We start from the raw sequence: 17083 nt of genomic DNA on the forward strand, positions 1-17083 counted from the left end.
TGGAGAGCATTTTTTCACAATCGTACCGGTCCTCATCCTTGCCTCATGACTGGAAAACAGCAAAGATTATTCCTATCCACAAATCTGGCGAAACTCAAGACCCTTTTAACTACAGGCCCATATCGATTACCTCAGTACCATGCAAAATTATGGAGCATAACATATTTTCTAACCTCGTCAACTTTCTTGAAGAAAATAATTTTTTCTCTAACAGTCCAACATGACTTTTGCAAATTTTTTTCTTGTGAGACTCAGCTGGTAACTTTCACTAATGACTTACATGTATATCTTGATAGCGCTTTTTTGACTGATTGCATATTGTTGGATTTTTCTAAAGCTTTTCACAAAGTCAAACATGTACTGCTACTACACAAACAAAGCACACTCAACATTGACCCGGGAGTACTCAGCTGGATCCAATCCTTCCTTTCTTCTCGTTCGCAATTTGTTTTAACTATTGAGTCCACATCTCACGCGGCTCTAGTTGAATCCGTTGTTCCCCAAGGGTCTGTTCTTGGTCCTCTTTTATTTTTAATATATATTAACAATTTACCTGATAACATTTCCTCCCATATTTGTTTATTCGCTGACGACTGCGTTATATATCGAAAAGTGACTAATGCATCTGATATAGCTACCCTTCAATCCGATTTAAATAACATATCTAACTGGTGCCTCACTTGGTGCATGGAACTCAACATTATTAAATGCAAAACTATGCGGATTTCTCGTTCTAACACAACTTGCCCTACCTATGCCCTTAATGAGTGCCCCCTTCAATCCGTTACATGCTACCGTTATCTTGGCATTCATATAACTAGCGATCTTTCTTGGAAGCAGCATGTACAGTATGTAATATCTAAAGCTAACCGCTCCTTAGGATATTTGAAGAGAAATTTTTCGCTTGCGCCAGTTTCATTAAAACGGCAGTTGTACACTACATACGTCCGCCCCCAATTAGAATATGCCTCATCCGTTTGGGATCCTCATCAGATAACATTAAATAACGAAATTGAATCGGTGCAAAATCGCTCGATTTGTTTCATCTTACCGAACTACCATCGCACTGCTAGTGTTACATTAATGAAGAGTACCCTTCAAATTCCATTATTATCTCTTCGCAGAAAAGAATCACGCATTTCCCTTTTTCATAAAGTCTACTACCACAACGCATCTCTTCGCCCTCTTTGGATCCAACCTGCGCCTTATTATTCGGCTCGCCGTGACCACTTACATAAAGTTAACGTGCCCCGTCATAACACCGTCGCGTGCTCACAATCATTCCTTCCTAGGACTTCAGTCGACTGGAATAATCTACCTACATCATTAGTAAGCATCAGTGACCCCACTCGTTTTAAGAATGCACTAATCAACATAAGATAATGTATGGTGGCAAATGGCATAATTATATGTACTTATTCGTGAACATTGTCTGCTTGCTGAAGTGTATTCTTTCTGTATTTTCATGTTGTGTAAGTCTCTGTTATTTGTTATGAATGCATTACTACTTTCTTCATATTGGTTTTGTTCGTTGGAAATTCCTTGAACTAATCCTGCATTTTTTACTCTTCGAAAGTATTCTCGCCCCTCCCCTCTGCAATGTGCAATTATGTACCTTGAGGGTATCACAAATAAATAAATAAATCAGTTGCCAGTTGGTTGAGCTTTACCGGAAGGTTCTCATTTTCGTGATAGGTCGAGCCATTCTCTTCAAGATTAAGGCACCTGTTGCACTGATCGAGGTCGTTCAACCCACGCTGAAGTTTTTCCAAGTTTTTTTTTTTTGTAGCCGGGGCAGCAAGCTTCGCAGCCCGCTTTCTGACATCTGAGATGTATGCGGATTGCTGTGTCATTTGAAAAGAAGAAACTTCATCGTATTTACGGGACATAACTTTCATATATTCCTCAATGCTGTCGACAGTAGGTTTAGTTTAGGACAAAGCGTCAACGTTTCATTTGACGTCTGGTAGCTCAGTTTGCTTGCGATGAATTGCCGCAAGCACCCACGTGAACTTTTCTAATGTCTCACTCTGCAATTCCGCGGAGTTCGCGCCACGTGTCGACGCTTTGCACTTCGCGCATGTCGAAGATTTTTTGCAGCCACGGATTTCTTTTTGTAAGCGATGTCAGTAACCGCAGAGCGTGAGCCGATATGGTAACTACACTTGCATTCTGAGCATAGCAACCATGACTCCGAGTCATGAATCCTGCCGTCGCATGCTGGACATATGTCACTCATAGCCCCCAGCACACATACACTAGCAAAGTTCACTCACAGAGTGCACCCAGCAGGAAGCGTAACAGAACAAAAGTGGCGTCTATAGGCTAAGAGAACAGACCAACCTGTAACGTCCGTGAAAAACGTATTTAGCCGCCGATCAACTGTAAGCTCCGCTGCTGCTGCTGCTGCTGCTGCTGCTGCTGCTGCTGAGTGCGTGTCCAGTCAAAAGGGGGCGATGTCTTTTTGCTGGCCGACACGGTAGGTGTACTGCACGTAATGGTCCACATGGCCGCCAGTTGATCTAAGCATTGTCCTATCCGCTCCAGCTTTCGTCGTCACAGGCGCTGGTTTGAGGCCACACGTGCAACTTGCAGCGTCAATGAGTAATGTATTTAGGCCCCGTTCAAGTGTCAGCTAAGCTGCTGCTGCTGAGCGCGTGTGGAAATTGTCTTGATGAATACTTTATACAAAACTGAAATCAAGTTTATAAGCCTATAATTCCTCTATTCTTTCGCATCTCCCTTGTGATGGATTAGTTTAATGTTTGCATCCTTCCAGCTTTCTGGCACACTTGAAGTCGTGAGAGGGACAAAGAAACAAGCTCTATTGGAATGCTGGAGATGTTAGCCTGGCTGTTCGCCTGACATGCTTCTCCAGTTGCTTAGTGATTATTATGATATATACAGTGATAAATACTTCACGGCACGCACAGTCACACACACACATAGATACATTATAGAGATATGTACTTATTATTATTATTATTATTATTATTATTATTATTATTATTATTATTATTATTATTATTATTATTATTATTATTATTATTAGATTATTATATTAGAGAGGTTCGTGACCCGCAAGAACGTCAGCAGTGCCTTCGTGGCGCGCAACGCACAGGTGGTGCTTTTCCAGTGGCCGAGAATGTGCCGTGGTGCCAAGCTCGAGTGCCGTTGAAGTTGCAGTGACGCCTTCAGAAACTCTCTCTGACGCGTAGTGGTAGCAGTCGCAGAGAACATTTCGCAGGTCTTCAGGGACTTTACATTCAGATCACATTGGCGAGTGCGTCGGTTAAATCTTACACATGAAGTAGTTTGTGTACGCCACGTTGATTCTTATGCGGTCAAGGCATGCGTGGTCTTGGCTGTTGATTTGTTTAAACTTTGATTAAACCGGCTTTTATTCTATCTTCTCCTGCCGCTTTCCCGAGGTCATGTCTTGCCCTTCTAAGTCCATTACTAGTTGTAGAAGGAGCCCCTGTGTCACGTTCCTCACTTCTTCGAATGAAGTTAACATGGCGGCTCAGTGCACTGTACAGGTCAATATAGAATTCTTCTACTGCGTGTACTATATCATTGAAAGTGGTAATGACATTTCAGTGCGTACATCTTGCCTTGTCGTATGAAAAGTTTTGCTCACCCTGATTTTATGCTCAGGCCATATTTTACTGCTTCTTCAATCTTTCTCACGTTATACTTCCGAATTTTCCTCATTTTCTTGCTCTTAATCAGTTGTGACAGTTCAGCGAAATCTATCTGGTTTCTTGAGTTAGACACTTTCATGCCTTGTTTCTTTCTAAATATTTTGTTACTAGGAAGACTTACCTGCATCTAGGCTTGGTGCCTTACCTCCAACTTTAACAGCTTTTTCTGAAATCAGCCTAGTTACGGTTCCATTTATTAGCTTTATGTTGTCATCTACCTGATCCAGATAACATAGGGCTAATAAATGAAACCGTAACCTAAACATCCTAGCCGTAAGTAAAGCCAATATTTATTGACAGCACACACAGAGTACACAGTTGAAGGCCCCTGCCTTGTGCAGATTTAAAAGGAAGCTTTAGCTTGGGTGTTCCTATCTAAATACATGTAAAACGAGAATTCGTTGTTCTCGGCAACCACTACACCAAACATGATGAGCCTTATTCCATTTAAAAACAAATCTTATAATCTAGTGACTGTTTGTCTGAAATTTCTTATTTAGGACGCCAATTTTCAATTAAAAATTGGCAAAAATCGCAAATTTTTAGAAAAGGAAATATCAAATTTACAACTCCGTAACTCAGGAATAAAAAATGATATACCCTTTCCGTGAATTGCATATAATAGTACATCTAAAGTGGATAAAAATAATTTGTTACATATGAATCAAAAAAGATTTAATAATGTGAAAATACAGCTTTTGTAGAACCCTTGCACACGACGTAACCAATTACCGTAATATATAAATTGACGTATCAAACTTGTCCGCTTTGAATTATCTAATGGATGCCGTTTACAGAACCGCGATATCTGTTCTTGACGGAGCGCTATTGTAAACTTCGTGCTTCAGTCTCTTTCTAACTTCCAAATTTCTGAAAATTCTTTAAACAAAATTGAGGTCTTAAATTGAAATTGACCCGCCGTGGTTGCTCAGTGGCTATGGTGTTGGGCTGCTGAGCACGAGGTCGCGGGATCGAATCCCGGCCACGGCGGCCGCATTTCGATGGGGGCGAAATGCGAAAACACCCGTGTGCTTAGATTTAGGTGCACGTTAAAGAACCCCAGGTGGTCAAAATTTCCGGAGTCCTCCACTACGGCGTGCCTCATAATCAGAAAGTGGTTTTGGCACGTAAAACCCCAAATATTATTATTATTAAATTGAAATTCCGCTTCCAACAGTCGCAATAATCTCTCTTTCTCTCTTAAATATGTAACAAATTTCATTAAAATCTGCCCAGGGGTTATCTCAGCAAGGCGTTTTTGCGTTTTACATCTGTTTGAATAGGCCGCGTCGGAGTTGGACCGGAGCTAAAGCTTCCTCTGATGTATCATGTCTTTCTTCACTGAGATGGCCACTGGATGGTAAACGGCCATCGTCATCAGTTCTTTCGACAACATCCATATTGTATGCCTAACCCTCCAGTTAACCAGAGCCCCGAATTCGATGATATCGCATAAAGAAAGGTGAATGGTAATTTTCTTCCACATTTTGACTCGACTTTCGAAATTATTCTTGTCAAAGTTATGTAGGTCTGCGGTCCATTTTTGTTAAGTCAGAATCACTCTACTTGGCAACAGAGTCAGTAAATGTGCACGCGGTGTGCCAGACCCTGAAATGGATGCAAACTTTCAAGAAAAAGCAAACGGATGCCCCTGTTCTAAGGTCGAGTGTGCACCGAAACTACAGAGAGCATGCGCACGCGAGAGAGGGCAGGAGAAAGGACGCGCCAATGGCAGCGAAGCGAAGAAAAGCACAGACGACCGCAGCACCGAGCCGCAACAACAAAGCGGCGTCACCGGAGCAGCAGGGCGCTTATAAGAGGCGCGGCGCAGACACGCTCGACTGAGCGCGAGAAGGGGGGCTGCCCCGGTGGTTCGGCTGGCCCGGTAGTTAGCCTTTTTCCGCAGCGCTGGCTTTCTGGCAGGTGACGGCCAGGGATGGGTTTCTGTCGAGGCGTCTCACCCCTGCTACTGTTTAGACTTGTCGCAAAACCAGAGGGCAGCGGCCATTCTGGCATTCTGGCAGGAAGTTTCAGGTGGGCTTAGAGCGGGCGGGGGGGGGGGGGGGTGGGGAGGGAGGAGGAGGATCTGAAATGGAAAGAGGAGAAGGATGACGTCGTATTTCTATGTTTTTCTGGGGCTGACGTCAATGCAGAAGCGGCTGCTCTTTAATCAGTACTCACGGGTTCGAGCGAAAAAAAACGAATAAAATGGGAGTGCCCTCCCCCCCTTTTTTCAAGGGGGTCTTGCATTCACTAACTCGCAGCGTCTTCGTGAACTTCGACAGCCGGAGTCGAACATAGAGAAAGAAGCGTGCTTCCAGTTTCCTTTGGACGCGACCTAGAAAACCGAACTATTCTCAATTTAAAGGCGTGAGCGAACGCCATTCTGCCTAGCCTTTCGTAAAGAAGACTTGGTTTCGGTACGGCTGAAAAAAAAGGCCTTGTGGCCTCTTGAAGGGTTAGCCCTGTGCAAATTGCACCGCAGAACTTAGTCAAATTATTTGGCCGATGTGTCATGCCAGCGGCGTTGTGCGACCACTGTACATACTTGAACTCCTAAATACTCGGTCAAAGAAAAAATGCAGTAAGATTCATCTCGCCATTATTGGCTACCTTATTCCTATTAGTGAAGTAACGTAGGGACACACCGTATTGCCACAACAGAGACGCGTCACGTATGAGACATGTATACAGCCAGGCTCCTATATTGTCAAAGGCGGCGATGTAGGCTTCTTGGTACATCTCAACTGATGGTTAAGATGTTGTACCAAGATAACAAGATGCCTTCTTTCGTCCTCGTGTTTCCCGGCGCTCAACCACATTTATTCCTCTGTCGCACCTCCTCCTCCATACGCTGCGTCATTCAGCGGCACCGCCACATAGTCCGAGCATGGCGCTCCTGTGGATATACTTGGAGACACGTTTTTCTGATTATATGAGGCGAGTTCTAGACTTCCCAGCACTGGATCAATTTTAAATGATTTTTTTCGCCATTGAAGGGCGGACCATACTAAGCAACGCAGTGTTACCTAAGTTGGCATCAAAGAGATTCACTAAAGAGGGATACATATCCAGTAACACAATGCCACTGGCGATCAATTCATTAATCAATGGCCTTTATTTTATTTCCACCTTAAGAGGAAGCTTTAGCTCGAGTGCTCCTATCTAAATACATGTAAAAGGAGAATTCATTTTTCTCGGCAACCACTGCACCAAATTTGACGAGGTTTGTTGCACTTAAAAGACAAACTTAAAATCTAGTGACTGTTGGTTTCGAATTTTTGAGTTAGATTGTCAATTTGTTATTAAAAATTGGCAAAAATCGGAAATTTTCAAAAAACGAAACTATCAAGTTTACAACTCTGTAACGTAACCACTAAAATGATAATACAATTCTGTGAATTGCATCTAATAGTACATCTAAAGCGGACAAAATTGATATGTTACACATGAATATAAAAAAATTTAATCATAGGGAAATACAACTTTTGCAAAACCGTTGTTGTATCCCTATGATTCAAATTTCTCTTATATTCAAGTGTAACATATCAATTTTGTCCGCTTTAGATGATCTATTAGATGCAATTACAGAACCTGCTATTATCATTTCGTGTTACGTTACAGAGTTGTAAACTTCGTAGTTTCGTTTTTTGAAAACTTTCGATATTTGAAAATCTTTTAATAAAATTGCAATCCTAAATCAAAATTCCGCAACCAACAGTCACTAGATTTAACTTTCTCTTTCAAATGCGACAAATTTCATCAAAATCGGTCCAGGGGTTATCTCATAAAAATGTTTTTGCGTTTTACATGTAATTGAATAGGCCGCGTCGAAGTTGGGCCCGAGCTAAAGCTTCCTCTTAAGAAAATACCCACCGACTAAAGTTGGCAACAAGGACGTTCACTGAAGAGCGGCGCATACCATATATAGCACATACTCAGTGATCCGAGTTGGTGTTAAGTTTATTGAAAAGCGCCGCAAACCTTGTTGCGCGCACCCAGTCACCCAAGTTGGCGTGAATCGGATTCATTCAAACTGGGCAATACCAACTTGCACATTGTTGCCAGCTGCCAAGTTGTCAAGTAGGTTCATTGAAACGGCACGGAACTAGTGCCAGATATCGAGTGCTAAATACCCGGTGACCCAAGTTGTTCAAAAGGCGGCTTCGAATCCAGTTCATTCAGCCCAGCAGCCCGATGCGCTGCCCATAGACCAGGGACTACCTCCTCCCAGCGACTCTAGTTTGCTGGAAAACAGATAGATAGATAGATAGATAGATAGATAGATAGATAGATAGATAGATAGATAGATAGATAGATAGATAGATAGATAGATAGATAGATAGATAGATAGATAGATATCCTCTGGAAAGTGTGTAAAGTACCCTAATAATGATAATAGTATTAAAACTGAATTCCTTCATAATTCCTGCAGGTGAAAAGCCTCACATGCAGAAAGAAGGAACCGACAGTTAGTGGGGCCAACTGAAGAGATCTCTGTTCTAGAGGAAAATCAGATTTTCTCCCTGATAGAGTAGCCAAAACAGAGGTCGGCACGTGTACCGTTCCATCAATGACCTGCGAGATGAAGCAGAGTCACCGGCTGGCGGTCACTGGCGAACCACGGAGATTGTGGATAGTGCGGCACGTCGTCTGCTACGCCATACGTGGGCGTAATGCGTGCGCATATTTAAATAAGATTTCTTTCGTGGTTGTAACAAGTCCGTAAAAGCTGGCCGGCATATTTAGATGTTCAGAAGCATTCAGCCTTGCGCTGTGGTTCTTGCGTTGCAGTAAGGTCAGCTTTAAATATATTGTCACGTGGTGGTGACGTTGAAGAACACAGTAGCAAATACTGTGAAAGACAAAACTAACTTTTATTAGGCGAACCTGTGCCCACAAAAACAGGCTACACTTATAGCAGAACGATAGCGGCGAACACGGTAGGCCATCGTCGAAAATCTGATCAGCGGGTCAAGTTCGTCGGCTTTTATACAGCACTCATCGAACGTTCCAGACTAATTGTTGGGACCCGCATGCCTTCCACAAAGTTCTACAACATTCGAGTCACGCGATGAAATCAGATAAGACAAGGTTCGGCGACAACAGACAGCGGATAGAAGCATCGATAACTTTCCAAAAACTTCAGATGCATGCAGACGCGTCCCGCGCTGTGCGATAACGTTTGTTAGGCGGCGAAACGTGGTCGCCTGTTCAATATAAGTACACGTGTCAATACACCCCTCTTAAAAAGCATCGACCCGATGCTGCAAACAAACGAAAGTAATAAAAGAAAAGCACCCCTAGCAAAGAAAAGAACAAAATAAGGAAGTTCGTCAGCGTCCATAAAAGGGTTCAGGACGCACCACGTCGACCACTTCAGATCGCGCGCGGCGTCGCTGTGAATGCGAAATGCCGTCTGGCACGACCTCATAGCCCAGTGCGCCAATACGTCGGATGACCTTGTAGGGCCCGAAATATCGTCGCAGTAGTTTTTCACTGAGTCCTCGTCGGCGTATCAGGGTCCACGCCCAAACATGGTCGCCGGGCTGGTACTCGACGAAGCGTCGTCGGAGGTTGTAGTGTCGGCTGTCGGTCCTCTGCTGGTTCTTGATCCGCAGGCGGGCGAGCTGTCGGGCTTCTTCGGCGCGCTGGAGATAGGTAGCGACGTCAAGGTTCTCCTCGTCAGTGACGTGCGGCAGCATGGCGTCGAGCGTCGTCGTCGGGTTCCTGCCGTAGACCAGCTTGAACGGCGTGATCTGTGTGGTCTCTGGCACCGCCGTGTTGTGAGCGAATGTTACGTACGGCAGGACGGCATCCCAGGTCTTGTGTTCGACGTCGACGTACATCGCCAGCATGTCGGCGAGGGTCTTATTCAGCCGCTCCGTAAGACCATTCGTCTGCGGGTGGTAGGCCGTTGTCCTCCTGTGCCTTGTTTGACTGTATTTCAGGATGGCTTGGGTGAGCTCCGCTGTAAAGGCCGTTCCTCTGTCGATGATGAGGACTTCTGGGGCGCCTTGTCGCAGCAGGATGTTTTCGACAAAGAATTTCGCCACTTCGGCTGCGCTACCTTTCGGCAGTGCTTTTGTTTCAGCGAAGCGCGTGAGGTAGTCCGTCGCCACGTCGATCCACTTATTTCCGGTTATTGACGTCGGAAAGGGTCCCAGCAAGTCCATCCCGATCTGCCGGAATGGTCGGCAAGGAGGCTCGATTGGCTGTAGTAAACCCGCTGGCCTTGTCTGCGGTGTCTTGCGTCGCTCACAGTCTCGGCATGTTCTGACTTAACGCGCGACGTCGGCGCTCAGGAGCGGCCAATAATACTTTTCTTGTATCCTCGATAGTGTCCGGGAAAATCCGAGGTTTCCAGCGGTCGGATCGTCATGTAGGGCATGCAATACGAAGTCCTGACGGGACAACAAGAAGGTAACTGGCGCGGACTGGTGAGAAGCTCTTCACGAGTATATTGTTTCGAAGCGTGAAGGAAAATAATCCGCGCTTAAATTCCCTGGGGACAACATCGGTGTGCCCTCCCAAATAATCGACGAGGCCTTTTAGCTCCGGGTCTGCCCGTTGCTGTTCAGCGAAGTCTTCCGCGCTTATAATTTCAAGGAAGGCGTAGTCATTCTCGTCATCTTGCGGCGGCGGGTCAATGCGTGCGCGTGATAGGCAATCGGTATCGGAGTGTTTTCGTCCGGACTTGTAGGTTACAGTGATGTCGTATTCTTGTAGTCTGAGGCTCCACCGGGCCAGTCATCCTGAAGGATCCTTTATATTCGCTAGCCAACACAACGCGTGATGGTCACTGACGACTTTGAATGGCATGCCATAAAGATAAGGGCGAAATTTAGCTGAGCACAAACGATAGCGAGGCATTCCTTTTCGGTCGTAGAATAGTTGCCTTCCGCTTTTGACAGCGACCGGCTAGCGTAAGCTATCACCTGTTCGACTCCGTTTCTTCTCTGGACTAGAACGGCACCGAGGCTAAGGCTACTGGCGTCAGTATGGATTTCTGTATCGGCGTACTCGTCGAACTGCGCAAGTACCGGTGGCGACTGCATGCGTCGTTTGAGTTCTTCAAATGCGTCGGCCTGCGGCGTTTCCCACTTGAACTCAACATCACATTTAGTTAGACGTGTCGAAGGTTCGGCGATGCGTGAAAAGTTCTTGACAAAGCGCCTGTAGTAGGCACACATGCCAAGTAGTCTACGAACTGCCTTCTTGTTGATGGGTTGCGGGAACTGTGCGATGGCAGCTGCCTTTTGCGGGTCTGGACGGACACCAGATTTGCTGATTGCGTGGCCTAGGAATAGAAGCTCATCGTAAGCGAAGCGGCATTTTTCCGGCTTCAGATTAAGCCCTGACTACTTGATGGCCTCTAGTATTGTCGCAAGCCGCCGGAGGTGATCGTCGAAATTTCCAGCGAAGACGACGACGTCATCCAAATAAACGAGACAGGTCTGCCACTTCAATCCTGCTAACACCGTGTCCATGACGCGCTGGAACGTTGTAGGCACCGAGCACAGTCCCAATGGCATAACCTTGAACTCGTAGAGGCCGTCTGGGGTGATGAAGGCCCTCTTTTCGCGATGTCTTTCGTCGACTTCTATTTGCCAATAGCCAGACTTGAGGTCCATCGACGAGAAGTATTTAGCGTTGCAGAGCCGATACAATGCATCGTCTATTCGTGGTAGGGGGTATACGTCCTTCTTCGCGATCTTGTTCAGACGACGATAATCGACGCAGAAACGTAGGGTTCCGTCCTTTTTCTTTAACAGGACAACAGGGGATGCCCACGGGCTTTTCGAAGGCTGGATGATGTCGTTGCGCAGCATTTCGTCGACTTGTTCTCTTATAGCTGCACGTTCTCGCGGCGAAACTCGGTAAGGGCTCTGGCGGAGTGGTCGAGCGCACTCCTTGGTGATTATGCGATGCTTGGCGACTGGTGTTTGTCGAATCCTCGATGACGTCGAAAAGCAGCCTTTGTACCATCGGAGCAGACTTCTGAGCTGCTGCTGTTTAATCACGGGGAGACTTGTATTAATGTCGTAGTCTGGTTCGGGAACCATCGTCTCCCGGATAGATGCGGCGAAATCCGAGAGGACAAATGCATTACTGGTTTCCAGAATTTCCTCAATGTGCGCGATCGTCGTGCCCTTGTTAATGTGCTTGAACTCTTGGCTGAAGTTTGTCAGCAACACTTCAGTTTCCCCTCTATGCAGTCGAGCGATCCCTCTTGCGACGCAAATTTCACGGTCTAGCTGTAGACGTTGATCGACTTCGATGACGCCTTCTACGTCAGCGGGTGTTTCGGTGCCGACCGAAATAACAATGCTCGAGAGAGGCGGCATGCTAACTTGATCTTCGAGAACACTCAAGGCGTGGTGACTGCGAAAGCGCTCCGGCGGTATCGCTTGATCTTCCGACAGCGTTATCGATTTTGACTTCAGGTCTATGATTGCGCCGTGATGATTTAGGAAGTCCATGCCGGGAATGACGTCTCGTGAACACTGTTGGAGGATAACGAAGGTGGCAGGGTAAGTCCGGTCATGAACGGTTATTCTTGCCGTGCAGATTCCAGTCGGCGTAACGAGGTGTCCTGCAGCGTTCCGAATTTGGGGGCCCTCCCATGCAGTCTTAACCTTCTTCAACTGGGCGGCGATGTGTCCACGCATGACGGAGTAATCGGCCCCTGTGTCGACTAAGGCAGTGACTGCGTGGCCGTCGAGAAGTACGTCGAGATCGGTGGTTCTTTGTCTGGCGTTGCAGATGGGTCTTGGCGTCGGATCACGGCTGCGTCGTGTTGAACTGAAGCTGGAATGTCGCGTCGTCAAGCCGTCTTTCGTCGGTGTAGTCCAGGCTTCCTGACTTCATCGGGACGGCGGCGTGTCGTCATTAGGTCGTCGAGATGGTTTCTTTGTCGTCTTCGTCGGCGGCGGAGGATCTTCGTCAGTTCGACGAACAGCAACCGCACCTCCAGCGGTTGCTGGTTTTAGCTTTCCGGATATGCGCTCGCTGACTGGCCCCGGGCTGGGTCAGTGTATGGTCGGCGCTGCGGCGAGAGGTAGCGGCCTGGTGATGGCGAACGCGACGGTCGTCGAGAGCTCCACTGAGCGGCGAGGTAGTCGGCGATATCGCGAGAGCGTTCGCCTTGCTGCGGGCGCGGACCGTTGACGGCGAAACCTCGCAGTCCCATCTCCCGGTATGGGCATCGGCGATACACATGGCCGGCTTCTCCGCAGTGATAGCAGAGCGGGCGGTGGTCGGGGGCTCGCGAAATGTCCCTCTTCCTCTCGTAGGTGCGCTGCCCGACGGGTCTGCGTGCTGGAGGCGGTGGTGGTGGCGGACGACGGAACTGCATCGTTGCAGGGCCCTGGCGTGGTCGCGGAGGGGGACCTTGACGGCGTGCGACGGTGGCGTATGTCATCGCTTCTGGCTGGGGCTGCGGTAATTGTGGTTGCAGCTCGAGAACTCCTAGCGATCGGTGCACCTTTTTCACGATGTCGGCGATCGAAGCCACTTGGGGCTGCGACGAAGGCAGGACCTTGCGCAGTTCTTCGCGCACAATGGCCCTGATGGTCTCCTGAAGGTCACCGGAATCCAGTCCTTGGATGGCGTACTGCGGCGTGAGCCCCTGGCGGTTATATTGCCGGGTGCGCATCTCCAAAGTTTTCTCGATCGTCGATGCCTCTGCAGAAAACTCAGCTACGTTCTTCGGCGGGTTACGAATAAGTCCTGCGAAAAGTTCTTGCTTGACGCCCCGCGTCAGGAAAGGACTTTTTTCTGCTCTGACATTTCCGGGTCGGCGTGCCGGAGAAGTCGGGCCATCTCCTCCGTGAAGATCGCGATCATCTCGTTTGGCAGCTGCACTCTGGTTTCGAGTAGTGCTTGGGCTCGCTCTTTTCGCACGATGCTTGTAAACGTTTGCAAGAAGCCGCTTCGAAACAGGCCCACGTCGTTAAGGTGGCTTCTCGATTCTCGAACCAGGTCCTGGCGGCGTCTTCCAGTGCGAAATAGACATGCCGCAGCTTGTCGTCGGTGTCCCAACAGTTAAACGTAGCGACCCTCTCATACCTCTCGAGCCAGGTTTCCGGGTCCTCGAATGTTGGTCCTCGATCCTCGATCGTGGATCATGGTCCTCGATCGGGTCCTCGATCCGCGGAACGTCGGTGGTTCCCTGGGCTGCGGCAGCACGATGGGGGATGCTGGCGCTGCCATTGGGGTTGCCTTGTCCACAATCTTCTTGGTCTTCTCAGGCAGAATTCCGTGCTCCGGGGGCAGCTGTTGAAGACGGCGGCTTGCTCGATTCTCCGGGACTACATTTGTGTTCACTTTGCGGCCCGGGCTTGGATCACGGCTTCTCGCGGGTGTCCGGTACATGAACGAGAAGCACCTCCACCAGATTTCACGTGGTGGTGACGTTGAAGAACACAGTAGCAAATACTGTGAAAGACAAAACTAACTTTTATTGGGCGAACCTGTGACCACAAAAACAGGCTACACTTATAGCACATCGATAGCTGCGAACACGGTCGGCAATCGTCGAAAATCTGATCAGCGGGTCAAGTGCGTCGGCTTTTATACAGCAGTCATCGAATGTTCCAGACTAATCGTTGGGACCCGCATGCCTTCCACAAAGTTCTACAACATTCGAGTCACGCGATGAAATCAGATAACGCAAGGTTCGGCGACAACAGACAGCGGATAGAAGCATCGATAACTTTCCAGAAACTTCGGGTACATGCAGACGCGTCCCGCGCTGTGCGATAACATTTGTTTGGCGGCGAAACGTGGTCGCCTGGTAATATAAGTACACGTGTCAATATGTATATAGGTGGGACATTAGTCAAAATAAGGACAAGAGATTGGTGGTGCAACCCACCGCCACATTTCAAAGGGAACGCTCATAGCATCCATCCATCCAACCATCCATCCATCCATCTGCGATTACCCGTGTCGAGCGCGCGATATGTGACAATGACACTCTCCTTCGCCACAATGGAGCCAATTTGATTGCCCATGCATTTGTGTTTCCAGTAAAACATACAAAGTGCTTTCCCTAATTTTAAATAAATGAAGTAAAGTCGTGGCAGCGACACGTGCATACCGGACTTGACTTGTCGCATTTTGTTTATCACTCCACAATCTCTATGCTACATCACAACATGATCTAGCTAGCATGAATATCAACATCAGAAATAATTAGCATGTATTTATTCTTGCACCATACACTTTATATTACAATAACTGCATCATTATATTTCCAATGATAGCATAACTCTCACTTAGTGGACACGCGGCAGCCTCAGATTATCTTTTAATGTGCACTTCTGAAGTCACGAGGGTGAATTTATTTTTCCTTCCAAGTAAATTGTCGACATTTGTGTTTTTGACTCGCTGCCAATAAATCAAATCTAGAATAGGGATATAGTGAGGGTCATATGAGGACGCGGAATGTCATGACCTCAAAGTCAAATGCGGTTAATATAATTTCTTTCCGCTCTTCACTGGGAAGTTGTTAGCTGGCTTAAACACAGCGGCCATTGTAAGCGGAAATATTACAACCTAATAGCTTTAGCCACTCAAATATTTACAATTTTACGTGTGACCATGCAAGGGCAGCTCTGTGTTCAAATTAAGAGTTTTAGTGTTACTGCGATAAAATTATTCTCGTCTGAAGCAACCTGCCGATCTTGCTAACAAGCTGTCACTCAGGGTGGCCTAATTTTTTACCTTTTACAGCAAATTATAAAAAAACAAAGAAAGCGCAGATGTATGGAAGAGATGTAAAAACATGCGGAGCCAGAGGACCAGTTAAGGTGTTTATTGTATGGCGTGGACAGCCTGACGAACATAGCGCAATGATCCAACGTCAGGCATAGTCCGGTTTGTTTTTAGGCAGAGCGACTTCAGACTGCTACAACAAGATAAAGAAGGAGGGTTCGTCGTCATGCCATCAGGGTTTTTTCACGAGATGGCAACGGCTGCTGTCAAAAAGAAGTTCAAACATATGCCTGCAAAAGCCGCAATGATAAAGGCGAAGGCTGTTTCCATGTGCAGGGAGATGGAACTGCACAAACTGGGTACCTCATTCAGCAAAAACAAAGGTGATGGCTTGATCGTGGTTTTTGTGGCCAAGATGCACAAGGAGGATTTCCCCTTCCGGTCTATCGTGAGTGAAAGAAGAACTGGCAGAACGATGTAAGCACGTTTTTGCAGAAGTGTTTGTCGTACCTAGAAGTCAGCGACACTTTGAAAAATGAGATTGGTCACGCTTCTTTCATTGATATGGAAGATTTGTTTTATTGAGTACCTCACGTTTCAGTGCTTGAGGCTGTTCCAAAATATATTGAAGCTAATGGCGAAATGTCTTTTCAGAATTTTGCTGGGTTGAGCGCTGATAGGCAGTGGAGGCAGCAAACAGTGCGCGCTCTGAACACTTCTGCTTATTTGTTCAGGCGTTCTCGCAGTTATCGCTGGTCATCACCTCGGCATTTTCGTCACGGAGATCTCTGGCACCTGCGTCCTGGGCGCAACAGCACTGACAGTGCAATAACGAATCAACGTGCAACCACGTGACCCTGCAGTCCCCGCTTGGATCCCGACTCAACGTGCAACCATGTGACCCTACAGTCACAGCCTGGATCCCGTTAGAAGAACCCCCAGATGACTGCAGCAGTCACTTGGCACTGGAGGAAGCAAACAGTGTGAACTCTCAACCCTTCTCGTTATTTCTTCAGGTTTTCACTTTTCCGATTCTTTTCAAAGTGCCTCGCTAAGTACATTGCTGCCTCTGCTGTCTCATTGTGTTGACTGTTTTCTGTCCTGATTTTGACGTTTGCATTATGGCCACTGAAATTGCGGACCTGAAGCGGGAATTTGGCAAAGAATCAAGAGAACTGAAGAACAGCTTGGACATAAGAAACAAAGAATTCGAGGCTCTAAGGAAACAATGCAGTAAAGTAAATAACGAGAATGTCGCACTGAAAGAAACGCAAGAGGTGCTAGTGCAAGAAATTGAGGCATTGAAAAGGAAAGTGCAGGAAAACGCCATGAAAGGTATGGCGCAAGATCACTATTCTAAAAACAAAAATATCGAATTTAAAGGAATTCCGCAGGAGAGGTGCGAAAGCCAAGTAAGCATACTTGGAAAAGTTGGCGACGTTCTCGGGGAGACTATAAAAAAAGAGGACATTGATGTCTGCCAGCGAATTCCGGCGCGAATTTCTTACTCTGATCCCAACATGGTGGTGGTTTTCCACAGCTGGGCTATACCCGATGTAGTCCTCAATAAGGCCATGAAGCACAGGCTCACTACAAATGAGATCGAATTTTCTGCTAACCAATCTGCCTACACAAATTAGCACCGCTGCCCGCAGCTC

The sequence above is a fragment of the Dermacentor variabilis genome, chromosome 10 (assembly GCF_050947875.1).
Source record: "Dermacentor variabilis isolate Ectoservices chromosome 10, ASM5094787v1, whole genome shotgun sequence".
In the NCBI taxonomy this organism is placed as follows: domain Eukaryota; kingdom Metazoa; phylum Arthropoda; class Arachnida; order Ixodida; family Ixodidae; genus Dermacentor; species Dermacentor variabilis.